This window comes from Chiloscyllium plagiosum, unplaced genomic scaffold (genome assembly GCF_037043375.1).
Source record: "Chiloscyllium plagiosum isolate Xiang-an unplaced genomic scaffold, Cpla_swu_hap1 HiC_scaffold_38, whole genome shotgun sequence".
NCBI classification, from domain to species: Eukaryota; Metazoa; Chordata; class Chondrichthyes; order Orectolobiformes; family Hemiscylliidae; genus Chiloscyllium; species Chiloscyllium plagiosum.
The window spans coordinates 21928276-21952411 of record NW_028270176.1 but is presented as its reverse complement, the minus strand read 5'-3'; the positions used below and the strand labels follow the sequence as shown (position 1 = coordinate 21952411).

Below are 24136 nucleotides of genomic sequence, written 5' to 3'. Positions count from 1 at the left end.
TGCAGTGGGCTGGGCCACCCGGCTCCATAGCTCAGCGGTTAGAGCGCTGGTCTCGTAAACCAACAAGTCGTGAGTTCAAATCTTACTGGGGCCTCTCAGCCATGTTTCCAGCGCCCACTCAGTTTCAACGCTTGGCATGAGACTGAAGGATGCTATGTTCAAGCTCAACGCCAGCTTGTCGTCTAATCTGCTTATTTGGAAGCTACGGCGTTCACCCACAACCACCAAATGAACGAGTCGCGCTCCTGAATAACCCTGTTGGACTGATAGCTGCAGTTTTTGTCAAGAGCTTGGGAATTGTTGTCTGAAACACCAGGGTCATTACCCTGAAGTGACAGACACCTGTCGACTCTCATTTCTCGTCTCAGACCTGTTGAGCTTTTCCTGCAACTTCTGTTTTTGTCACTTACAGCGTTCAGTTGAAATCCACAAACTTCTTTTTTCTGCAGGCAAAGAACGGGGCTGTGTGTGTTCACGGATTTAACTTTGAGATCGCTGACCTCAGTCACTCCAAGCGAGCGAATGACAATTCCCAGTTAGGTCTCCCGGTGATTGTCAGAAATCTCAGAGGCATAGGATCCCTCCAGTTTGGAAACAGGCCATTCCGCCCAACCAGTCGCTCAGTGGTTCGCACTGCTTCCTCACAGCGCTAGGGAGCCAGGCTCGATTCCAGCTTTAGGGAATCGAGTCTGTGTCGACTTTGCACATTCTCCCAGAGTCTGCGTGGGTTTGCTCCGGTTTGCTCTCACAGTCCAAAGACGTGCAGGCCGGGTGAATTGGCCATTCTAAAATGCTGAGCTGAAAATGTATTGCTGGAAAAGCGCAGCAGGTCAGGCAGCATCCAAGGAGCAGGAGAATCGACGTTTCGGGCATGAGTCCTTCTACAGGAAGTTCTAAATTGCCCCTAGTCATAGGTGCATTATTCAGAGAGAAACGGGTCTGGGTGGGTTAGTCTTCAGAGGATCGATGTGGACTTGTTGGGCTGAAGGTCCTGTTTCCACACTGTAGCCAATCTAATTTATTCTAATCTCGTCCACACCGACCCTGCAGAGAGCAATCGACCCAGACCCATTCCGCATCATTCTACATTTAATGCTGACGAATCCACCGGGCCCGCACTATCACCGTACACAATGGGACAATGAAGCATGGCCAATCCCGCAGAAGCTACACATCTTTGGACTGAGAGCGGTAACCGGAGCAGCCGGAGCAAACCCACGCACACACGGGCAGAATGTTCAAACTGGACAGACGGTGACGCGAGAGTCGATTGAAACCTGTGTCCCAAGTATTTGAGTCAGCCAGTGTTAACCAATCCAGTGCAGTGCGCCCGCCCTCCCGGCTCCATAGCTCAGCGGTTAGAGCGCTGGTCTCGTAAACCAGAAGTCGTGAGTTCAAATCTCACTGGGGCCTCTCAGCCATGTTTCCAGCGCCCACTCAGTTTCAACGCTTGGCATGAGACTGAAGGATGCTATGTTCAAGCTCAACGCCAGCTTGTCGTGTAACCGGCTTTTTTGGAAGCTACGGCGTTCACCCACAACCACCAAATGAACGAGTCGCGCTCCTGAATAACCCTGTTGGACTGATAGCTGCAGTTTTTGTCAAGAGCTTGGGAATTGTTGTCTGAAACTCCAGGGTCATTACCCTGAAGTGACAGACACCTGTCGCCTCTCATTTCTCGTCTCAGACCTGTTGAGCTTTTCCTGCAACTTCTGTTTTTCTCACTTACAGCGTTCAGTTGAAATCCACAAACTTCTTTTTTCTGCAGGCAAAGAACGGGGCTGTGTGTGTTCACGGATTTAACTTTGAGATCGCTGACCTCAGTCACTCCAAGCGAGCGAATGACAATTCCCAATTAGGTCTCCCGGTGATTGTCAGAAATCTCAGAGGCATAGGATCCCTCCAGTTTGGAAACAGGCCATTCCGCCCAACCAGTCGCTGAGTGGTTCGCACTGCTGCCTCACAGCGCTAGGGAGCCAGGCTCGATTCCAGCTTTAGGGAATCGAGTCTGTGTCGACTTTGCACATTCTCCCAGAGTCTGCGTGGGTTTGCTCCGGTTTGCTCTCACAGTCCAAAGACGTGCAGGCCGGCTGAATTGGCCATTCTAAATTGCTGAGCTGAAAATGTATTGCTGGAAAAGCGCAGCAGGTCAGGCAGCATCCAAGGAGCAGGAGAATCGACGTTTCGGGCATGAGCCCTTCTACAGGAAGTTCTAAATTGCCCCTAGTCATAGGTGCATTATTCAGAGTGAAACGGGTCTGGGTGGGTTACTCTTCAGAGGATCGATGTGGACTTGTTGGGCTGAAGGTCCTGTTTCCACACTGTAGCCAATCTAATTTATTCTAATCTCGTCCACACCGACCGTGCAGAGAGCAATCGACCCAGACCCATTCCGCATCATTCCACATTTAATGCTGACGAATCCACCGGGCCCGCACTATCACCGTACACAATGGGACAATGAAGCATGGCCAATCCCGCAGAAGCTACACATCTTTGGACTGAGAGCGGTAACCGGAGCAGCCGGAGCAAACCCACGCACACACGGGCAGAATGTTCAAACTGGACAGACGGTGACGCGAGAGTCGATTGAAACCTGTGTCCCAAGGATTTGAGTCAGCCAGTGTTAACCAATCCAGTGCAGTGGGCTGCGCCACCCGGCTCCATAGCTCAGCGGTTAGAGCGCTGGTCTCGTAAACCAACAAGTCGTGAGTTCAAATCTTACTGGGGCCTCTCAGCCATGTTTCCAGCGCCCACTCAGTTTCAACGCTTGGCATGAGACTGAAGGATGCTATGTTCAAGCTCAACGCCAGCTTGTCGTCTAACCGGCTTATTTGGAAGCTACGGCGTTCACCCACAACCACCAAATGAACGAGTCGCGCTCCTGAATCACCCTGTTGGACTGATAGCTGCAGTTTTTGTCAAGAGCTTGGGAATTGTTGTCTGAAACACCAGGGTCATTACCCTGAAGTGACAGACACCTGTCGACTCTCATTTCTCGTCTCAGACCTGTTGAGCTTTTCCTGCAATTTCTGTTTTTGTCACTGACAGCGTTCAGTTGAAATCCACAAACTTCTTTTTTGCAGGCAAAGAACGGGGCTGTGTGTGTTCACGGATTTAACTTTGAGATCGCTGACCTCAGTCACTCCAAGCGAGCGAATGACAATTCCCAATTAGGTCTCCCGGTGATTGTCAGAAATCTCAGAGGCACAGGATCCCTCCAGTTTGGAAACAGGCCATTCCGCCCAACCAGTCGCTCAGTGGTTCGCACTGCTGCCTCACAGCGCTAGGGAGCCAGGCTCGATTCCAGCTTTAGGGAATCGAGTCTGTGTCGACTTTGCACATTCTCCCAGAGTCTGCGTGGGTTTGCTCCGGTTTGCTCTCACAGTCCAAAGACGTGCAGGCCGGGTGAATTGGCCATTCTAAAATGCTGAGCTGAAAATGTATTGCTGGAAAAGCGCAGCAGGTCAGGCAGCATCCAAGGAGCAGGAGAATCGACGTTTCGGGCATGAGTCCTTCTGCAGGAAGTTCTAAATTGCCCCTAGTCATAGGTGCATTATTCAGAGTGAAACGGGTCTGGGTGGGTTACTCTTCAGAGGATCGATGTGGACTTGTTGGGCTGAAGGTCCTGTTTCCACACTGTAGCCAATCTAATTTATTCTAATCTCGTCCACACCGACCCTGCAGAGAGCAATCGACCCAGAACCATTCCGCATCATTCCACATTTAATGCTGACGAATCCACCGGGCCCGCACTATCACCGTACACAATGGGACAATGAAGCATGGCCAATCCCGCTGAAGCTACACATCTTTGGACTGAGAGCGGTAACCGGAGCAGCCGGAGCAAACCCACGCACACACGGGCAGAATGTTCAAACTGTACAGACGGTGAGGCGAGAGTCGATTGAAACCTGTGTCCCAAGTACTTGAGTCAGCCAGTGTTAACCAATCCAGTGCAGTGCGCCGGGCCACCCGGCTCCATAGCACAGCGGTTAGAGCACTGGTCTTGTAAACCAGGGGTCGTGAGTTCAAATCTCACTGGGGCCTCTCAGCCATGTCTCCAGCGCCCACTCAGTTTCAGCGCTTGGCATGAGACTGTAGGATGCTATGTTCAAGCTCAACGCCAGCTTGTCGTCTAACCGGCTTATTTGGAAGCTACGGCGTTCACCCGCAATCACCAAATGAACGAGTCGCGCTCCTGAATAACCCTGTTGGACTGATAGCTGCTGTTTTTGTCAAGAGCTTGGGAATTGATGTCTGAAACACCAGGGTCATTACCCTGAAGTGACAGACACCTGTCGACTCTCATTTCTCGTCTCAGACCTGTTGAGCTTTTCCTGCAACTTCTGTTTTTGTCACTTACAGCGTTCAGTTGAAATCCACAAACTTCTTTCTTCTGCAGGCAAAGAACGGGGCTGTGTGTGTTCACGGATTTAACTTTGAGATCGCTGACCTCAGTCACTCCAAGCGAGCGAATGACAATTCCCAATTAGGTCTCCCGGTGATTGTCAGAAATCTCAGAGGCATAGGATCCCTCCAGTTTGGAAACAGGCCATTCCGCCCAACCAGTCGCTGAGTGGTTCGCACTGCTGCCTCACAGCGCTAGGGAGCCAGGCTCGATTCCAGCTTTAGGGAATCGAGTCTGTGTCGACTTTGCACATTCTCCCAGAGTCTGCGTGGGTTTGCTCCGGTTTGCTCTCACAGTCCAAAGACGTGCAGGCCGGCTGAATTGGCCATTCTCAATTGCTGAGCTGAAAATGTATTGCTGGAAAAGCGCAGCAGGTCAGGCAGCATCCAAGGAGCAGGAGAATCGACGTTTCGGGCATGAGCCCTTCTACAGGAAGTTCTAAATTGCCCCTAGTCATAGGTGCATTATTCAGAGTGAAACGGGTCTGGGTGGGTTACTCTTCAGAGGATCGATGTGGACTTGTTGGGCTGAAGGTCCTGTTTCCACACTGTAGCCAATCTAATTTATTCTAATCTCGTCCACACCGACCGTGCAGAGAGCAATCGACCCAGACCCATTCCGCATCATTCCACATTTAATGCTGACGAATCCACCGGGCCCGCACTATCACCGTACACAATGGGACAATGAAGCATGGCCAATCCCGCAGAAGCTACACATCTTTGGACTGAGAGCGGTAACCGGAGCAGCCGGAGCAAACCCACGCACACACGGGCAGAATGTTCAAACTGGACAGACGGTGACGCGAGAGTCGATTGAAACCTGTGTCCCAAGTATTTGAGTCAGCCAGTGTTAACCAATCCAGTGCAGTGCGCCCGCCCTCCCGGCTCCATAGCTCAGCGGTTAGAGCGCTGGTCTCGTAAACCAGAAGTCGTGAGTTCAAATCTCACTGGGGCCTCTCAGCCATGTTTCCAGCGCCCACTCAGTTTCAACGCTTGGCATGAGACTGAAGGATGCTATGTTCAAGCTCAACGCCAGCTTGTCGTGTAACCGGCTTTTTTGGAAGCTACGGCGTTCACCCACAACCACCAAATGAACGAGTCGCGCTCCTGAATAACCCTGTTGGACTGATAGCTGCAGTTTTTGTCAAGAGCTTGGGAATTGTTGTCTGAAACTCCAGGGTCATTACCCTGAAGTGACAGACACCTGTCGCCTCTCATTTCTCGTCTCAGACCTGTTGAGCTTTTCCTGCAACTTCTGTTTTTCTCACTTACAGCGTTCAGTTGAAATCCACAAACTTCTTTTTTCTGCAGGCAAAGAACGGGGCTGTGTGTGTTCACGGATTTAACTTTGAGATCGCTGACCTCAGTCACTCCAAGCGAGCGAATGACAATTCCCAATTAGGTCTCCCGGTGATTGTCAGAAATCTCAGAGGCATAGGATCCCTCCAGTTTGGAAACAGGCCATTCCGCCCAACCAGTCGCTGAGTGGTTCGCACTGCTGCCTCACAGCGCTAGGGAGCCAGGCTCGATTCCAGCTTTAGGGAATCGAGTCTGTGTCGACTTTGCACATTCTCCCAGAGTCTGCGTGGGTTTGCTCCGGTTTGCTCTCACAGTCCAAAGACGTGCAGGCCGGCTGAATTGGCCATTCTAAATTGCTGAGCTGAAAATGTATTGCTGGAAAAGCGCAGCAGGTCAGGCAGCATCCAAGGAGCAGGAGAATCGACGTTTCGGGCATGAGCCCTTCTACAGGAAGTTCTAAATTGCCCCTAGTCATAGGTGCATTATTCAGAGTGAAACGGGTCTGGGTGGGTTACTCTTCAGAGGATCGATGTGGACTTGTTGGGCTGAAGGTCCTGTTTCCACACTGTAGCCAATCTAATTTATTCTAATCTCGTCCACACCGACCGTGCAGAGAGCAATCGACCCAGACCCATTCCGCATCATTCCACATTTAATGCTGACGAATCCACCGGGCCCGCACTATCACCGTACACAATGGGACAATGAAGCATGGCCAATCCCGCAGAAGCTACACATCTTTGGACTGAGAGCGGTAACCGGAGCAGCCGGAGCAAACCCACGCACACACGGGCAGAATGTTCAAACTGGACAGACGGTGACGCGAGAGTCGATTGAAACCTGTGTCCCAAGGATTTGAGTCAGCCAGTGTTAACCAATCCAGTGCAGTGGGCTGCGCCACCCGGCTCCATAGCTCAGCGGTTAGAGCGCTGGTCTCGTAAACCAACAAGTCGTGAGTTCAAATCTTACTGGGGCCTCTCAGCCATGTTTCCAGCGCCCACTCAGTTTCAACGCTTGGCATGAGACTGAAGGATGCTATGTTCAAGCTCAACGCCAGCTTGTCGTCTAACCGGCTTATTTGGAAGCTACGGCGTTCACCCACAACCACCAAATGAACGAGTCGCGCTCCTGAATCACCCTGTTGGACTGATAGCTGCAGTTTTTGTCAAGAGCTTGGGAATTGTTGTCTGAAACACCAGGGTCATTACCCTGAAGTGACAGACACCTGTCGACTCTCATTTCTCGTCTCAGACCTGTTGAGCTTTTCCTGCAATTTCTGTTTTTGTCACTGACAGCGTTCAGTTGAAATCCACAAACTTCTTTTTTGCAGGCAAAGAACGGGGCTGTGTGTGTTCACGGATTTAACTTTGAGATCGCTGACCTCAGTCACTCCAAGCGAGCGAATGACAATTCCCAATTAGGTCTCCCGGTGATTGTCAGAAATCTCAGAGGCACAGGATCCCTCCAGTTTGGAAACAGGCCATTCCGCCCAACCAGTCGCTCAGTGGTTCGCACTGCTGCCTCACAGCGCTAGGGAGCCAGGCTCGATTCCAGCTTTAGGGAATCGAGTCTGTGTCGACTTTGCACATTCTCCCAGAGTCTGCGTGGGTTTGCTCCGGTTTGCTCTCACAGTCCAAAGACGTGCAGGCCGGGTGAATTGGCCATTCTAAAATGCTGAGCTGAAAATGTATTGCTGGAAAAGCGCAGCAGGTCAGGCAGCATCCAAGGAGCAGGAGAATCGACGTTTCGGGCATGAGTCCTTCTGCAGGAAGTTCTAAATTGCCCCTAGTCATAGGTGCATTATTCAGAGTGAAACGGGTCTGGGTGGGTTACTCTTCAGAGGATCGATGTGGACTTGTTGGGCTGAAGGTCCTGTTTCCACACTGTAGCCAATCTAATTTATTCTAATCTCGTCCACACCGACCCTGCAGAGAGCAATCGACCCAGAACCATTCCGCATCATTCCACATTTAATGCTGACGAATCCACCGGGCCCGCACTATCACCGTACACAATGGGACAATGAAGCATGGCCAATCCCGCTGAAGCTACACATCTTTGGACTGAGAGCGGTAACCGGAGCAGCCGGAGCAAACCCACGCACACACGGGCAGAATGTTCAAACTGTACAGACGGTGAGGCGAGAGTCGATTGAAACCTGTGTCCCAAGTACTTGAGTCAGCCAGTGTTAACCAATCCAGTGCAGTGCGCCGGGCCACCCGGCTCCATAGCACAGCGGTTAGAGCACTGGTCTTGTAAACCAGGGGTCGTGAGTTCAAATCTCACTGGGGCCTCTCAGCCATGTCTCCAGCGCCCACTCAGTTTCAGCGCTTGGCATGAGACTGTAGGATGCTATGTTCAAGCTCAACGCCAGCTTGTCGTCTAACCGGCTTATTTGGAAGCTACGGCGTTCACCCGCAATCACCAAATGAACGAGTCGCGCTCCTGAATAACCCTGTTGGACTGATAGCTGCTGTTTTTGTCAAGAGCTTGGGAATTGATGTCTGAAACACCAGGGTCATTACCCTGAAGTGACAGACACCTGTCGACTCTCATTTCTCGTCTCAGACCTGTTGAGCTTTTCCTGCAACTTCTGTTTTTGTCACTTACAGCGTTCAGTTGAAATCCACAAACTTCTTTCTTCTGCAGGCAAAGAACGGGGCTGTGTGTGTTCACGGATTTAACTTTGAGATCGCTGACCTCAGTCACTCCAAGCGAGCGAATGACAATTCCCAATTAGGTCTCCCGGTGATTGTCAGAAATCTCAGAGGCATAGGATCCCTCCAGTTTGGAAACAGGCCATTCCGCCCAACCAGTCGCTGAGTGGTTCGCACTGCTGCCTCACAGCGCTAGGGAGCCAGGCTCGATTCCAGCTTTAGGGAATCGAGTCTGTGTCGACTTTGCACATTCTCCCAGAGTCTGCGTGGGTTTGCTCCGGTTTGCTCTCACAGTCCAAAGACGTGCAGGCCGGCTGAATTGGCCATTCTCAATTGCTGAGCTGAAAATGTATTGCTGGAAAAGCGCAGCAGGTCAGGCAGCATCCAAGGAGCAGGAGAATCGACGTTTCGGGCATGAGCCCTTCTACAGGAAGTTCTAAATTGCCCCTAGTCATAGGTGCATTATTCAGAGTGAAACGGGTCTGGGTGGGTTACTCTTCAGAGGATCGATGTGGACTTGTTGGGCTGAAGGTCCTGTTTCCACACTGTAGCCAATCTAATTTATTCTAATCTCGTCCACACCGACCGTGCAGAGAGCAATCGACCCAGACCCATTCCGCATCATTCCACATTTAATGCTGACGAATCCACCGGGCCCGCACTATCACCGTACACAATGGGACAATGAAGCATGGCCAATCCCGCAGAAGCTACACATCTTTGGACTGAGAGCGGTAACCGGAGCAGCCGGAGCAAACCCACGCACACACGGGCAGAATGTTCAAACTGGACAGACGGTGAGGCGAGAGTCGATTGAAACCTGCGTCCCATGTATTTGAGTCAGCCAGTGTTAACCAATCCAGCGCATTTCGCCGGATCACCCGGCTCCATAGCTCAGCGGTTAGAGCACTGGTCTTGTAAACCAGGGGTCGTGAGTTCAAATCTCACTGGGGCCTCTCAGCCATGTCTCCAGCGCGCACTCAGTTTCAACGCTTGGCATGAGACTATAGGATGCTATGTTCAAGCTCAACGCCAGCTTGTCGTCTAACCGGCTTATTTGGAAGCTACGGCGTTCACCCGCAATCACCAAATGAACGAGTCGCGCTCCTGAATAACCTTGTTGGACTGATAGCTGCTGTTTTTGTCAAGAGCTTGGGAATTGATGTCTGAAACACCAGGGTCATTACCCTGAAGTGACAGACACCTGTCGACTCTCATTTCTCGTCTCAGACCTGTTGAGCTTTTCCTGCAACTTCTGTTTTTGTCACTTACAGCGTTCAGTTGAAATCCACAAACTTCTTTCTTCTGCAGGCAAAGAACGGGGCTGTGTGTGTTCACGAATTTAACTTTGAGATCGCTGACCTCAGTCACTCCAAGCGAGCGAATGACAATTCCCAATTAGGTCTCCCGGTGATTGTCAGAAATCTCAGAGGCATAGGATCCCTCCAGTTTGGAAACAGGCCATTCCGCCCAACCAGTCGCTGAGTGGTTCGCACTGCTGCCTCACAGCGCTAGGGAGCCAGGCTCGATTCCAGCTTTAGGGAATCGAGTCTGTGTCGACTTTGCACATTCTCCCAGAGTCTGCGTGGGTTTGCTCCGGTTTGCTCTCACAGTCCAAAGACGTGCAGGCCGGCTGAATTGGCCATTCTAAATTGCTGAGCTGAAAATGTATTGCTGGAAAAGCGCAGCAGGTCAGGCAGCATCCAAGGAGCAGGAGAATCGACGTTTCGGGAATGAGCCCTTCTACAGGAAGTTCTAAATTGCCCCTAGTCATAGGTGCATTATTCAGAGTGAAACGGGTCTGGGTGGGTTACTCTTCAGAGGATCGATGTGGACTTGTTGGGCTGAAGGTCCTGTTTCCACACTGTAGCCAATCTAATTTATTCTAATCTCGTCCACACCGACCCTGCAGAGAGCAATCGACCCAGACCCATTCCGCATCATTCCACATTTAATGCTGACGAATCCACCGGGCCCGCACTATCACCGTACACAATGGGACAATGAAGCATGGCCAATCCCGCAGAAGCTACACATCTTTGGACTGAGAGCGGTAACCGGAGCAGCCGGAGCAAACCCACGCACACACGGGCAGAATGTTCAAACTGTACAGACGGTGAGGCGGGGGTCGATTGAAACCTGCGTCCCATGTATTTGAGTCAGCCAGTGTTAACCAATCCAGCGCATTTCGCCGGATCACCCGGCTCCATAGCTCAGCGGTTAGAGCACTGGTCTTGTAAACCAGGGGTCGTGAGTTCAAATCTCACTGGGGCCTCTCAGCCATGTCTCCAGCGCCCACTCAGTTTCAACGCTTGGCATGAGACTATAGGATGCTATGTTCAAGCTCAACGCCAGCTTGTCGTCTAACCGGCTTATTTGGAAGCTACGGCGTTCACCCGCAATCATCAAATGAACGAGTCGCGCTCCTGAATAACCCTGTTGGACTGATAGCTGCTGTTTTTGTCAAGAGCTTGGGAATTGATGTCTGAAACACCAGGGACATTACCCTGAAGTGACAGACACCTGTCGACTCTCATTTCTCGTCTCAGACCTGTTGAGCTTTTCCTGCAACTTCTGTTTTTGTCACTTACAGCGTTCAGTTGAAATCCACAAACTTCTTTCTTCTGCAGGCAAAGAACGGGGCTGTGTGTGTTCACGAATTTAACTTTGAGATCGCTGACCTCAGTCACTCCAAGCGAGCGAATGACAATTCCCAATTAGGTCTCCCGGTGATTGTCAGAAATCTCAGAGGCATAGGATCCCTCCAGTTTGGAAACAGGCCATTCCGCCCAACCAGTCGCTGAGTGGTTCGCACTGCTGCCTCACAGCGCTAGGGAGCCAGGCTCGATTCCAGCTTTAGGGAATCGAGTCTGTGTCGACTTTGCACATTCTCCCAGAGTCTGCGTGGGTTTGCTCCGGTTTGCTCTCACAGTCCAAAGACGTGCAGGCCGGCTGAATTGGCCATTCTAAATTGCTGAGCTGAAAATGTATTGCTGGAAAAGCGCAGCAGGTCAGGCAGCATCCAAGGAGCAGGAGAATCGACGTTTCGGGAATGAGCCCTTCTACAGGAAGTTCTAAATTGCCCCTAGTCATAGGTGCATTATTCAGAGTGAAACGGGTCTGGGTGGGTTACTCTTCAGAGGATCGATGTGGACTTGTTGGGCTGAAGGTCCTGTTTCCACACTGTAGCCAATCTAATTTATTCTAATCTCGTCCACACCGACCCTGCAGAGAGCAATCGACCCAGACCCATTCCGCATCATTCCACATTTAATGCTGACGAATCCACCGGGCCCGCACTATCACCGTACACAATGGGACAATGAAGCATGGCCAATCCCGCAGAAGCTACACATCTTTGGACTGAGAGCGGTAACCGGAGCAGCCGGAGCAAACCCACGCACACACGGGCAGAATGTTCAAACTGTACAGACGGTGAGGCGGGGGTCGATTGAAACCTGCGTCCCATGTATTTGAGTCAGCCAGTGTTAACCAATCCAGCGCATTTCGCCGGATCACCCGGCTCCATAGCTCAGCGGTTAGAGCACTGGTCTTGTAAACCAGGGGTCGTGAGTTCAAATCTCACTGGGGCCTCTCAGCCATGTCTCCAGCGCCCACTCAGTTTCAACGCTTGGCATGAGACTATAGGATGCTATGTTCAAGCTCAACGCCAGCTTGTCGTCTAACCGGCTTATTTGGAAGCTACGGCGTTCACCCGCAATCATCAAATGAACGAGTCGCGCTCCTGAATAACCCTGTTGGACTGATAGCTGCTGTTTTTGTCAAGAGCTTGGGAATTGATGTCTGAAACACCAGGGACATTACCCTGAAGTGACAGACACCTGTCGACTCTCATTTCTCGTCTCAGACCTGTTGAGCTTTTCCTGCAACTTCTGTTTTTGTCACTTACAGCGTTCAGTTGAAATCCACAAACTTCTTTCTTCTGCAGGCAAAGAACGGGGCTGTGTGTGTTCACGAATTTAACTTTGAGATCGCTGACCTCAGTCACTCCAAGCGAGCGAATGACAATTCCCAATTAGGTCTCCCGGTGATTGTCAGAAATCTCAGAGGCATAGGATCCCTCCAGTTTGGAAACAGGCCATTCCGCCCAACCAGTCGCTGAGTGGTTCGCACTGCTGCCTCACAGCGCTAGGGAGCCAGGCTCGATTCCAGCTTTAGGGAATCGAGTCTGTGTCGACTTTGCACATTCTCCCAGAGTCTGCGTGGGTTTGCTCCGGTTTGCTCTCACAGTCCAAAGACGTGCAGGCCGGCTGAATTGGCCATTCTAAATTGCTGAGCTGAAAATGTATTGCTGGAAAAGCGCAGCAGGTCAGGCAGCATCCAAGGAGCAGGAGAATCGACGTTTCGGGCATGAGCCCTTCTACAGGAAGTTCTAAATTGCCCCTAGTCATAGGTGCATTATTCAGAGTGAAACGGGTCTGGGTGGGTTACTCTTCAGAGGATCGATGTGGACTTGTTGGGCTGAAGGTCCTGTTTCCACACTGTAGCCAATCTAATTTATTCTAATCTCGTCCACACCGACCCTGCAGAGAGCAATCGACCCAGACCCATTCCGCATCATTCCACATTTAATGCTGACGAATCCACCGGGCCCGCACTATCACCGTACACAATGGGACAATGAAGCATGGCCAATCCCGCAGAAGCTACACATCTTTGGACTGAGAGCGGTAACCGGAGCAGCCGGAGCAAACCCACGCACACACGGGCAGAATGTTCAAACTGTACAGACGGTGAGGCGAGAGTCGATTGAAACCTGTGTCCCAAGTACTTGAGTCAGCCAGTGTTAACCAATCCAGTGCAGTGCGCCGGACCACCCGGCTCCATAGCTCAGCGGTTAGAGCACTGGTCTTGTAAACTAGGGTTCGTGAGTTCAAATCTCACTGGGGCCTCTCAGCCATGTCTCCAGCGCCCACTCAGTTTCAACGCTTGGCATGAGACTGTAGGATGCTATGTTCAAGCTCAACGCCAGCTTGTCGTCTAACCGGCTTATTTGGAAGCTACGGCGTTCACCCGCAATCACCAAATGAACGAGTCGCGCTCCTGAATAACCTTGTTGGACTGATAGCTGCTGTTTTTGTCAAGAGCTTGGGAATTGATGTCTGAAACACCAGGGTCATTACCCTGAAGTGACAGACACCTGTCGACTCTCATTTCTCGTCTCAGACCTGTTGAGCTTTTCCTGCAACTTCTGTTTTTGTCACTTACAGCGTTCAGTTGAAATCCACAAACTTCTTTCTTCTGCAGGCAAAGAACGGGGCTGTGTGTGTTCACGAATTTAACTTTGAGATCGCTGACCTCAGTCACTCCAAGCGAGCGAATGACAATTCCCAATTAGGTCTCCCGGTGATTGTCAGAAATCTCAGAGGCATAGGATCCCTCCAGTTTGGAAACAGGCCATTCCGCCCAACCAGTCGCTGAGTGGTTCGCACTGCTGCCTCACAGCGCTAGGGAGCCAGGCTCGATTCCAGCTTTAGGGAATCGAGTCTGTGTCGACTTTGCACATTCTCCCAGAGTCTGCGTGGGTTTGCTCCGGTTTGCTCTCACAGTCCAAAGACGTGCAGGCCGGCTGAATTGGCCATTCTAAATTGCTGAGCTGAAAATGTATTGCTGGAAAAGCGCAGCAGGTCAGGCAGCATCCAAGGAGCAGGAGAATCGACGTTTCGGGCATGAGCCCTTCTACAGGAAGTTCTAAATTGCCCCTAGTCATAGGTGCATTATTCAGAGTGAAACGGGTCTGGGTGGGTTACTCTTCAGAGGATCGATGTGGACTTGTTGGGCTGAAGGTCCTGTTTCCACACTGTAGCCAATCTAATTTATTCTAATCTCGTCCACACCGACCCTGCAGAGAGCAATCGACCCAGACCCATTCCGCATCATTCCACATTTAATGCTGACGAATCCACCGGGCCCGCACTATCACCGTACACAATGGGACAATGAAGCATGGCCAATCCCGCAGAAGCTACACATCTTTGGACTGAGAGCGGTAACCGGAGCAGCCGGAGCAAACCCACGCACACACGGGCAGAATGTTCAAACTGTACAGACGGTGAGGCGAGAGTCGATTGAAACCTGTGTCCCAAGTACTTGAGTCAGCCAGTGTTAACCAATCCAGTGCAGTGCGCCGGACCACCCGGCTCCATAGCTCAGCGGTTAGAGCACTGGTCTTGTAAACTAGGGGTCGTGAGTTCAAATCTCACTGGGGCCTCTCAGCCATGTCTCCAGCGCCCACTCAGTTTCAACGCTTGGCATGAGACTGTAGGATGCTATGTTCAAGCTCAACGCCAGCTTGTCGTCTAACCGGCTTATTTGGAAGCTACGGCGTTCACCCGCAATCACCAAATGAACGAGTCGCGCTCCTGAATAACCTTGTTGGACTGATAGCTGCTGTTTTTGTCAAGAGCTTGGGAATTGATGTCTGAAACACCAGGGTCATTACCCTGAAGTGACAGACACCTGTCGACTCTCATTTCTCGTCTCAGACCTGTTGAGCTTTTCCTGCAACTTCTGTTTTTGTCACTTACAGCGTTCAGTTGAAATCCACAAACTTCTTTCTTCTGCAGGCAAAGAACGGGGCTGTGTGTGTTCACGAATTTAACTTTGAGATCGCTGACCTCAGTCACTCCAAGCGAGCGAATGACAATTCCCAATTAGGTCTCCCGGTGATTGTCAGAAATCTCAGAGGCATAGGATCCCTCCAGTTTGGAAACAGGCCATTCCGCCCAACCAGTCGCTGAGTGGTTCGCACTGCTGCCTCACAGCGCTAGGGAGCCAGGCTCGATTCCAGCTTTAGGGAATCGAGTCTGTGTCGACTTTGCACATTCTCCCAGAGTCTGCGTGGGTTTGCTCCGGTTTGCTCTCACAGTCCAAAGACGTGCAGGCCGGCTGAATTGGCCATTCTAAATTGCTGAGCTGAAAATGTATTGCTGGAAAAGCGCAGCAGGTCAGGCAGCATCCAAGGAGCAGGAGAATCGACGTTTCGGGCATGAGCCCTTCTACAGGAAGTTCTAAATTGCCCCTAGTCATAGGTGCATTATTCAGAGTGAAACGGGTCTGGGTGGGTTACTCTTCAGAGGATCGATGTGGACTTGTTGGGCTGAAGGTCCTGTTTCCACACTGTAGCCAATCTAATTTATTCTAATCTCGTCCACACCGACCCTGCAGAGAGCAATCGACCCAGACCCATTCCGCATCATTCCACATTTAATGCTGACGAATCCACCGGGCCCGCACTATCACCGTACACAATGGGACAATGAAGCATGGCCAATCCCGCAGAAGCTACACATCTTTGGACTGAGAGCGGTAACCGGAGCAGCCGGAGCAAACCCACGCACACACGGGCAGAATGTTCAAACTGTACAGACGGTGAGGCGAGAGTCGATTGAAACCTGTGTCCCAAGTACTTGAGTCAGCCAGTGTTAACCAATCCAGTGCAGTGCGCCGGACCACCCGGCTCCATAGCTCAGCGGTTAGAGCACTGGTCTTGTAAACTAGGGTTCGTGAGTTCAAATCTCACTGGGGCCTCTCAGCCATGTCTCCAGCGCCCACTCAGTTTCAACGCTTGGCATGAGACTGTAGGATGCTATGTTCAAGCTCAACGCCAGCTTGTCGTCTAACCGGCTTATTTGGAAGCTACGGCGTTCACCCGCAATCACCAAATGAACGAGTCGCGCTCCTGAATAACCTTGTTGGACTGATAGCTGCTGTTTTTGTCAAGAGCTTGGGAATTGATGTCTGAAACACCAGGGTCATTACCCTGAAGTGACAGACACCTGTCGACTCTCATTTCTCGTCTCAGACCTGTTGAGCTTTTCCTGCAACTTCTGTTTTTGTCACTTACAGCGTTCAGTTGAAATCCACAAACTTCTTTCTTCTGCAGGCAAAGAACGGGGCTGTGTGTGTTCACGAATTTAACTTTGAGATCGCTGACCTCAGTCACTCCAAGCGAGCGAATGACAATTCCCAATTAGGTCTCCCGGTGATTGTCAGAAATCTCAGAGGCATAGGATCCCTCCAGTTTGGAAACAGGCCATTCCGCCCAACCAGTCGCTGAGTGGTTCGCACTGCTGCCTCACAGCGCTAGGGAGCCAGGCTCGATTCCAGCTTTAGGGAATCGAGTCTGTGTCGACTTTGCACATTCTCCCAGAGTCTGCGTGGGTTTGCTCCGGTTTGCTCTCACAGTCCAAAGACGTGCAGGCCGGCTGAATTGGCCATTCTAAATTGCTGAGCTGAAAATGTATTGCTGGAAAAGCGCAGCAGGTCAGGCAGCATCCAAGGAGCAGGAGAATCGACGTTTCGGGCATGAGCCCTTCTACAGGAAGTTCTAAATTGCCCCTAGTCATAGGTGCATTATTCAGAGTGAAACGGGTCTGGGTGGGTTACTCTTCAGAGGATCGATGTGGACTTGTTGGGCTGAAGGTCCTGTTTCCACACTGTAGCCAATCTAATTTATTCTAATCTCGTCCACACCGACCCTGCAGAGAGCAATCGACCCAGACCCATTCCGCATCATTCCACATTTAATGCTGACGAATCCACCGGGCCCGCACTATCACCGTACACAATGGGACAATGAAGCATGGCCAATCCCGCAGAAGCTACACATCTTTGGACTGAGAGCGGTAACCGGAGCAGCCGGAGCAAACCCACGCACACACGGGCAGAATGTTCAAACTGTACAGACGGTGAGGCGAGAGTCGATTGAAACCTGTGTCCCAAGTACTTGAGTCAGCCAGTGTTAACCAATCCAGTGCAGTGCGCCGGACCACCCGGCTCCATAGCTCAGCGGTTAGAGCACTGGTCTTGTAAACTAGGGGTCGTGAGTTCAAATCTCACTGGGGCCTCTCAGCCATGTCTCCAGCGCCCACTCAGTTTCAACGCTTGGCATGAGACTGTAGGATGCTATGTTCAAGCTCAACGCCAGCTTGTCGTCTAACCGGCTTATTTGGAAGCTACGGCGTTCACCCGCAATCACCAAATGAACGAGTCGCGCTCCTGAATAACCTTGTTGGACTGATAGCTGCTGTTTTTGTCAAGAGCTTGGGAATTGATGTCTGAAACACCAGGGTCATTACCCTGAAGTGACAGACACCTGTCGACTCTCATTTCTCGTCTCAGACCTGTTGAGCTTTTCCTGCAACTTCTGTTTTTGTCACTTACAGCGTTCAGTTGAAATCCACAAACTTCTTTCTTCTGCAGGCAAAGAACGGGGCTGTGTGTGTTCACGAATTTAACTTTGAGATCGCTGACCTCAGTCACTCCAAGCGAGCGAATGACAATTCCCAATTAGGTCTCCCGGTGATTGTCAGAAATCTCAGAGGCATAGGATCCCTCCAGTTTGGAAACAGGCCATTCCGCCCAACCAGTCGCTGAGTGGTTCGCACTGCTGCCTCACAGCGCTAGGGAGCCAGGCTCGATTCCAGCTTTAGGGAATCGAGTCTGTGTCGACTTTGCACATTCTCCCAGAGTCTGCGTGGGTTTGCTCCGGTTTGCTCTCACAGTCCAAAGACGTGCAGGCCGGCTGAATTGGCCATTCTAAATTGCTGAGCTGAAAATGTATTGCTGGAAAAGCGCAGCAGGTCAGGCAGCATCCAAGGAGCAGGAGAATCGACGTTTCGGGCATGAGCCCTTCTACAGGAAGTTCTAAATTGCCCCTAGTCATAGGTGCATTATTCAGAGTGAAACGGGTCTGGGTGGGTTACTCTTCAGAGGATCGATGTGGACTTGTTGGGCTGAAGGTCCTGTTTCCACACTGTAGCCAATCTAATTTATTCTAATCTCGTCCACACCGACCCTGCAGAGAGCAATCGACCCAGACCCATTCCGCATCATTCCACATTTAATGCTGACGAATCCACCGGGCCCGCACTATCACCGTACACAATGGGACAATGAAGCATGGCCAATCCCGCAGAAGCTACACATCTTTGGACTGAGAGCGGTAACCGGAGCAGCCGGAGCAAACCCACGCACACACGGGCAGAATGTTCAAACTGTACAGACGGTGAGGCGAGAGTCGATTGAAACCTGTGTCCCAAGTATTTGAGTCAGCCAGTGTTAACCAATCCAGCGCATTTCGCCGGATCACCCGGCTCCATATTTCAGCGGTTAGAGCACTGGTCTTGTAAACCAGGGGTCGTGAGTTCAAATCTCACTGGGGCCTCTCAGCCATGTCTCCAGCGCCCACTCAGTTTCAACGCTTGGCATGAGACTATAGGATGCTATGTTCAAGCTCAACGCCAGCTTGTCGTCTAACCGGCTTATTTGGAAGCTACGGCGTTCACCCGCAATCACCAAATGAACGAGTCGCGCTCCTGAATAACCCTGTTGGACTGATAGCTGCTGTTTTTGTCAAGAGCTTGGGAATTGATGTCTGAAACACCAGGGACATTACCCTGAAGTGACAGACACCTGTCGACTCTCATTTCTCGTCTCAGACCTGTTGAGCTTTTCCTGCAACTTCTGTTTTTGTCACTTACAGCGTTCAGTTGAAATCCACAAACTTCTTTCTTCTGCAGGCAAAGAACGGGGCTGTGTGTGTTCACGAATTTAACTTTGAGATCGCTGACCTCAGTCACTCCAAGCGAGCGAATGACAATTCCCAATTAGGTCTCCCGGTGATTGTCAGAAATCTCAGAGGCATAGGATCCCTCCAGTTTGGAAACAGGCCATTCCGCCCAACCAGTCGCTGAGTGGTTCGCACTGCTGCCTCACAGCGCTAGGGAGCCAGGCTCGATTCCAGCTTTAGGGAATCGAGTCTGTGTCGACTTTGCACATTCTCCCAGAGTCTGCGTGGGTTTGCTCCGGTTTGCTCTCACAGTCCAAAGACGTGCAGGCCGGCTGAATTGGCCATTCTAAATTGCTGAACTGAAAATGTATTGCTGGAAAAGCGCAGCAGGTCAGGCAGCATCCAAGGAGCAGGAGAATCGACGTTTCGGGCATGAGCCCTTCTACAGGAAGTTCTAAATTGCCCCTAGTCATAGGTGCATTATTCAGAGTGAAACGGGTCTGGGTGGGTTACTCTTCAGAGGATCGATGTGGACTTGTTGGGCTGAAGGTCCTGTTTCCACACTGTAGCCAATCTAATTTATTCTAATCTCGTCCACACCGACCCTGCAGAGAGCAATCGACCCAGACCCATTCCGCATCATTCCACATTTAATGCTGACGAATCCACCGGGCCCGCACTATCACCGTACACAATGGGACAATGAAGCATGGCCAATCCCGCAGAAGCTACACATCTTTGGACTGAGAGCGGTAACCGGAGCAGCCGGAGCAAACCCACGCACACACGGGCAGAATGTTCAAACTGTACAGACGGTGAGGCGAGAGTCGATTGAAACCTGCGTCCCATGTATTTGAGTCAGCCAGTGTTAACCAATCCAGCGCATTTCGCCGGATCACCCGGCTCCATAGCTCAGCGGTTAGAGCACTGGTCTTGTAAACCAGGGGTCGTGAGTTCAAATCTCACTGGGGCCTCTCAGCCATGTCTCCAGCGCCCACTCAGTTTCAACGCTTGGCATGAGACTGTAGGATGCTATGTTCAAGCTCAACGCCAGCTTGTCGTCTAACCGGCTTATTTGGAAGCTACGGCGTTCACCCGCAATCACCAAATGAACGAGTCGCGCTCCTGAATAACCCTGTTGGACTGATAGCTGCTGTTTTTGTCAAGAGCTTGGGAATTGATGTCTGAAACACCAGGGTCATTACCCTGAAGTGACAGACACCTGTCGACTCTCATTTCTCGTCTCAGACCTGTTGAGCTTTTCCTGCAACTTCTGTTTTTGTCACTTACAGCGTTCAGTTGAAATCCACAAACTTCTTTCTTCTGCAGGCAAAGAACGGGGCTGTGTGTGTTCACGGATTTAACTTTGAGATCGCTGACCTCAGTCACTCCAAGCGAGCGAATGACAATTCCCAATTAGGTCTCCCGGTGATTGTCAGAAATCTCAGAGGCATAGGATCCCTCCAGTTTGGAAACAGGCCATTCCGCCCAACCAGTCGCTGAGTGGTTCGCACTGCTGCCTCACAGCGCTAGGGAGCCAGGCTCGATTCCAGCTTTAGGGAATCGAGTCTGTGTCGACTTTGCACATTCTCCCAGAGTCTGCGTGGGTTTGCTCCGGTTTGCTCTCACAGTCCAAAGACGTGCAGGCCGGCTGAATTGGCCATTCTAAATTGCTGAGCTGAAAATGTATTGCTGGAAAAGCGCAGCAGGTCAGGCAGCATCCAAGGAGCAGGAGAATCGACGTTTCGGGCATGAGCCCTTCTACAGGAAGTTCTAAATTGCCCCTAGTCATAGGTGCATTATTCAGAGTGAAACGGGTCTGGGTGGGTTACTCTTCAGAGGATCGATGTGGACTTGTTGGGCTGAAGGTCCTGTTTCCACACTGTAGCCAATCTAATTTATTCTAATCTCGTCCACACCGACCCTGCAGAGAGCAATCGACCCAGACCCATTCCGCATCATTCCACATTTAATGCTGACGAATCCACCGGGCCCGCACTATCACCGTACACAATGGGACAATGAAGCATGGCCAATCCCGCAGAAGCTACACATCTTTGGACTGAGAGCGGTAACCGGAGCAGCCGGAGCAAACCCACGCACACACGGGCAGAATGTTCAAACTGTACAGACGGTGAGGCGAGAGTCGATTGAAACCTGCGTCCCATGTATTTGAGTCAGCCAGTGTTAACCAATCCAGCGCATTTCGCCGGATCACCCGGCTCCATAGCTCAGCGGTTAGAGCACTGGTCTTGTAAACCAGGGGTCGTGAGTTCAAATCTCACTGGGGCCTCTCAGCCATGTCTCCAGCGCCCACTCAGTTTCAACGCTTGGCATGAGACTGTAGGATGCTATGTTCAAGCTCAACGCCAGCTTGTCGTCTAACCGGCTTATTTGGAAGCTACGGCGTTCACCCGCAATCACCAAATGAACGAGTCGCGCTCCTGAATAACCCTGTTGGACTGATAGCTGCTGTTTTTGTCAAGAGCTTGGGAATTGATGTCTGAAACACCAGGGTCATTACCCTGAAGTGACAGACACCTGTCGACTCTCATTTCTCGTCTCAGACCTGTTGAGCTTTTCCTGCAACTTCTGTTTTTGTCACTTACAGCGTTCAGTTGAAATCCACAAACTTCTTTCTTCTGCAGGCAAAGAACGGGGCTGTGTGTGTTCACGAATTTAACTTTGAGATCGCTGACCTCAGTCACTCCAAGCGAGCGAATGACAATTCCCAATTAGGTCTCCCGGTGATTGTCAGAAATCTCAGAGGCATAGGATCCCTCCAGTTTGGAAACAGGCCATTCCGCCCAACCAGTCGCTGAGTGGTTCGCACTGCTGCCTCACAGCGCTAGGGAGCCAGGCTCGATTCCAGCTTTAGGGAATCGAGTCTGTGTCGACTTTGCACATTCTCCCAGAGTCTGCGTGGGTTTGCTCCGGTTTGCTCTCACAGTCCAAAGACGTGCAGGCCGGCTGAATTGGCCATTCTAAATTGCTGAGCTGAAAATGTATTGCTGGAAAAGCGCAGCAGGTCAGGCAGCATCCAAGGAGCAGGAGAATCGACGTTTCGGGCATGAGCCCTTCTACAGGAAGTTCTAAATTGCCCCTAGTCATAGGTGCATTATTCAGAGTGAAACGGGTCTGGGTGGGTTACTCTTCAGAGGATCGATGTGGACTTGTTGGGCTGAAGGTCCTGTTTCCACACTGTAGCCAATCTAATTTATTCTAATCTCGTCCACACCGACCCTGCAGAGAGCAATCGACCCAGACCCATTCCGCATCATTCCACATTTAATGCTGACGAATCCACCGGGCCCGCACTATCACCGTACACAATGGGACAATGAAGCATGGCCAATCCCGCAGAAGCTACACATCTTTGGACTGAGAGCGGTAACCGGAGCAGCCGGAGCAAACCCACGCACACACGGGCAGAATGTTCAAACTGTACAGACGGTGAGGCGAGAGTCGATTGAAACCTGTGTCCCAAGTATTTGAGTCAGCCAGTGTTAACCAATCCAGCGCATTTCGCCGGATCACCCGGCTCCATAGCTCAGCGGTTAGAGCACTGGTCTTGTAAACCAGGGGTCGTGAGTTCAAATCTCACTGGGGCCTCTCAGCCATGTCTCCAGCGCCCACTCAGTTTCAACGCTTGGCATGAGACTATAGGATGCTATGTTCAAGCTCAACGCCAGCTTGTCGTCTAACCGGCTTATTTGGAAGCTACGGCGTTCACCCGCAATCACCAAATGAACGAGTCGCGCTCCTGAATAACCCTGTTGGACTGATAGCTGCTGTTTTTGTCAAGAGCTTGGGAATTGATGTCTGAAACACCAGGGACATTACCCTGAAGTGACAGACACCTGTCGACTCTCATTTCTCGTCTCAGACCTGTTGAGCTTTTCCTGCAACTTCTGTTTTTGTCACTTACAGCGTTCAGTTGAAATCCACAAACTTCTTTCTTCTGCAGGCAAAGAACGGGGCTGTGTGTGTTCACGAATTTAACTTTGAGATCGCTGACCTCAGTCACTCCAAGCGAGCGAATGACAATTCCCAATTAGGTCTCCCGGTGATTGTCAGAAATCTCAGAGGCATAGGATCCCTCCAGTTTGGAAACAGGCCATTCCGCCCAACCAGTCGCTGAGTGGTTCGCACTGCTGCCTCACAGCGCTAGGGAGCCAGGCTCGATTCCAGCTTTAGGGAATCGAGTCTGTGTCGACTTTGCACATTCTCCCAGAGTCTGCGTGGGTTTGCTCCGGTTTGCTCTCACAGTCCAAAGACGTGCAGGCCGGCTGAATTGGCCATTCTAAATTGCTGAACTGAAAATGTATTGCTGGAAAAGCGCAGCAGGTCAGGCAGCATCCAAGGAGCAGGAGAATCGACGTTTCGGGCATGAGCCCTTCTACAGGAAGTTCTAAATTGCCCCTAGTCATAGGTGCATTATTCAGAGTGAAACGGGTCTGGGTGGGTTACTCTTCAGAGGATCGATGTGGACTTGTTGGGCTGAAGGTCCTGTTTCCACACTGTAGCCAATCTAATTTATTCTAATCTCGTCCACACCGACCCTGCAGAGAGCAATCGACCCAGACCCATTCCGCATCATTCCACATTTAATGCTGACGAATCCACCGGGCCCGCACTATCACCGTACACAATGGGACAATGAAGCATGGCCAATCCCGCAGAAGCTACACATCTTTGGACTGAGAGCGGTAACCGGAGCAGCCGGAGCAAACCCACGCACACACGGGCAGAATGTTCAAACTGTACAGACGGTGAGGCGAGAGTCGATTGAAACCTGCGTCCCATGTATTTGAGTCAGCCAGTGTTAACCAATCCAGCGCATTTCGCCGGATCACCCGGCTCCATAGCTCAGCGGTTAGAGCACTGGTCTTGTAAACCAGGGGTCGTGAGTTCAAATCTCACTGGGGCCTCTCAGCCATGTCTCCAGCGCCCACTCAGTTTCAACGCTTGGCATGAGACTGTAGGATGCTATGTTCAAGCTCAACGCCAGCTTGTCGTCTAACCGGCTTATTTGGAAGCTACGGCGTTCACCCGCAATCACCAAATGAACGAGTCGCGCTCCTGAATAACCCTGTTGGACTGATAGCTGCTGTTTTTGTCAAGAGCTTGGGAATTGATGTCTGAAACACCAGGGTCATTACCCTGAAGTGACAGACACCTGTCGACTCTCATTTCTCGTCTCAGACCTGTTGAGCTTTTCCTGCAACTTCTG

General features: G+C 51.3%; 14 non-coding genes across 14 annotated transcripts; all 14 read left to right on the top strand.

Moving 5' to 3' along the window:
- Window positions 1-20: 20 nt before the first annotated feature.
- On the top strand, window positions 21-94 carry trnat-cgu (transfer RNA threonine (anticodon CGU)). The gene has a single exon. It is a non-coding gene; the product is annotated as a tRNA-Thr (tRNA).
- A 1246-nt stretch (window positions 95-1340) lies between these two features.
- trnat-cgu (transfer RNA threonine (anticodon CGU)) lies at window positions 1341-1413 on the top strand. The gene has a single exon. It is a non-coding gene; the product is annotated as a tRNA-Thr (tRNA).
- A 1246-nt stretch (window positions 1414-2659) lies between these two features.
- trnat-cgu (transfer RNA threonine (anticodon CGU)) lies at window positions 2660-2733 on the top strand. Its single transcript has one exon. It is a non-coding gene; the product is annotated as a tRNA-Thr (tRNA).
- A 2563-nt stretch (window positions 2734-5296) lies between these two features.
- trnat-cgu (transfer RNA threonine (anticodon CGU)) lies at window positions 5297-5369 on the top strand. The gene has a single exon. It is a non-coding gene; the product is annotated as a tRNA-Thr (tRNA).
- Window positions 5370-6615: 1246 nt separating this feature from the next.
- trnat-cgu (transfer RNA threonine (anticodon CGU)) lies at window positions 6616-6689 on the top strand. Its single transcript has one exon. It is a non-coding gene; the product is annotated as a tRNA-Thr (tRNA).
- A 2563-nt stretch (window positions 6690-9252) lies between these two features.
- trnat-ugu (transfer RNA threonine (anticodon UGU)) lies at window positions 9253-9325 on the top strand. Its single transcript has one exon. It is a non-coding gene; the product is annotated as a tRNA-Thr (tRNA).
- Window positions 9326-10571: 1246 nt separating this feature from the next.
- On the top strand, window positions 10572-10644 carry trnat-ugu (transfer RNA threonine (anticodon UGU)). The gene has a single exon. It is a non-coding gene; the product is annotated as a tRNA-Thr (tRNA).
- Window positions 10645-11890: 1246 nt separating this feature from the next.
- trnat-ugu (transfer RNA threonine (anticodon UGU)) lies at window positions 11891-11963 on the top strand. Its single transcript has one exon. It is a non-coding gene; the product is annotated as a tRNA-Thr (tRNA).
- A 2565-nt stretch (window positions 11964-14528) lies between these two features.
- trnat-ugu (transfer RNA threonine (anticodon UGU)) lies at window positions 14529-14601 on the top strand. The gene has a single exon. It is a non-coding gene; the product is annotated as a tRNA-Thr (tRNA).
- Window positions 14602-17166: 2565 nt separating this feature from the next.
- trnat-ugu (transfer RNA threonine (anticodon UGU)) lies at window positions 17167-17239 on the top strand. The gene has a single exon. It is a non-coding gene; the product is annotated as a tRNA-Thr (tRNA).
- Window positions 17240-19804: 2565 nt separating this feature from the next.
- On the top strand, window positions 19805-19877 carry trnat-ugu (transfer RNA threonine (anticodon UGU)). The gene has a single exon. It is a non-coding gene; the product is annotated as a tRNA-Thr (tRNA).
- Window positions 19878-21123: 1246 nt separating this feature from the next.
- Window positions 21124-21196, top strand: trnat-ugu (transfer RNA threonine (anticodon UGU)). Its single transcript has one exon. It is a non-coding gene; the product is annotated as a tRNA-Thr (tRNA).
- A 1246-nt stretch (window positions 21197-22442) lies between these two features.
- On the top strand, window positions 22443-22515 carry trnat-ugu (transfer RNA threonine (anticodon UGU)). Its single transcript has one exon. It is a non-coding gene; the product is annotated as a tRNA-Thr (tRNA).
- A 1246-nt stretch (window positions 22516-23761) lies between these two features.
- On the top strand, window positions 23762-23834 carry trnat-ugu (transfer RNA threonine (anticodon UGU)). The gene has a single exon. It is a non-coding gene; the product is annotated as a tRNA-Thr (tRNA).
- The last annotated feature ends 302 nt before the right edge of the window (window positions 23835-24136 follow it).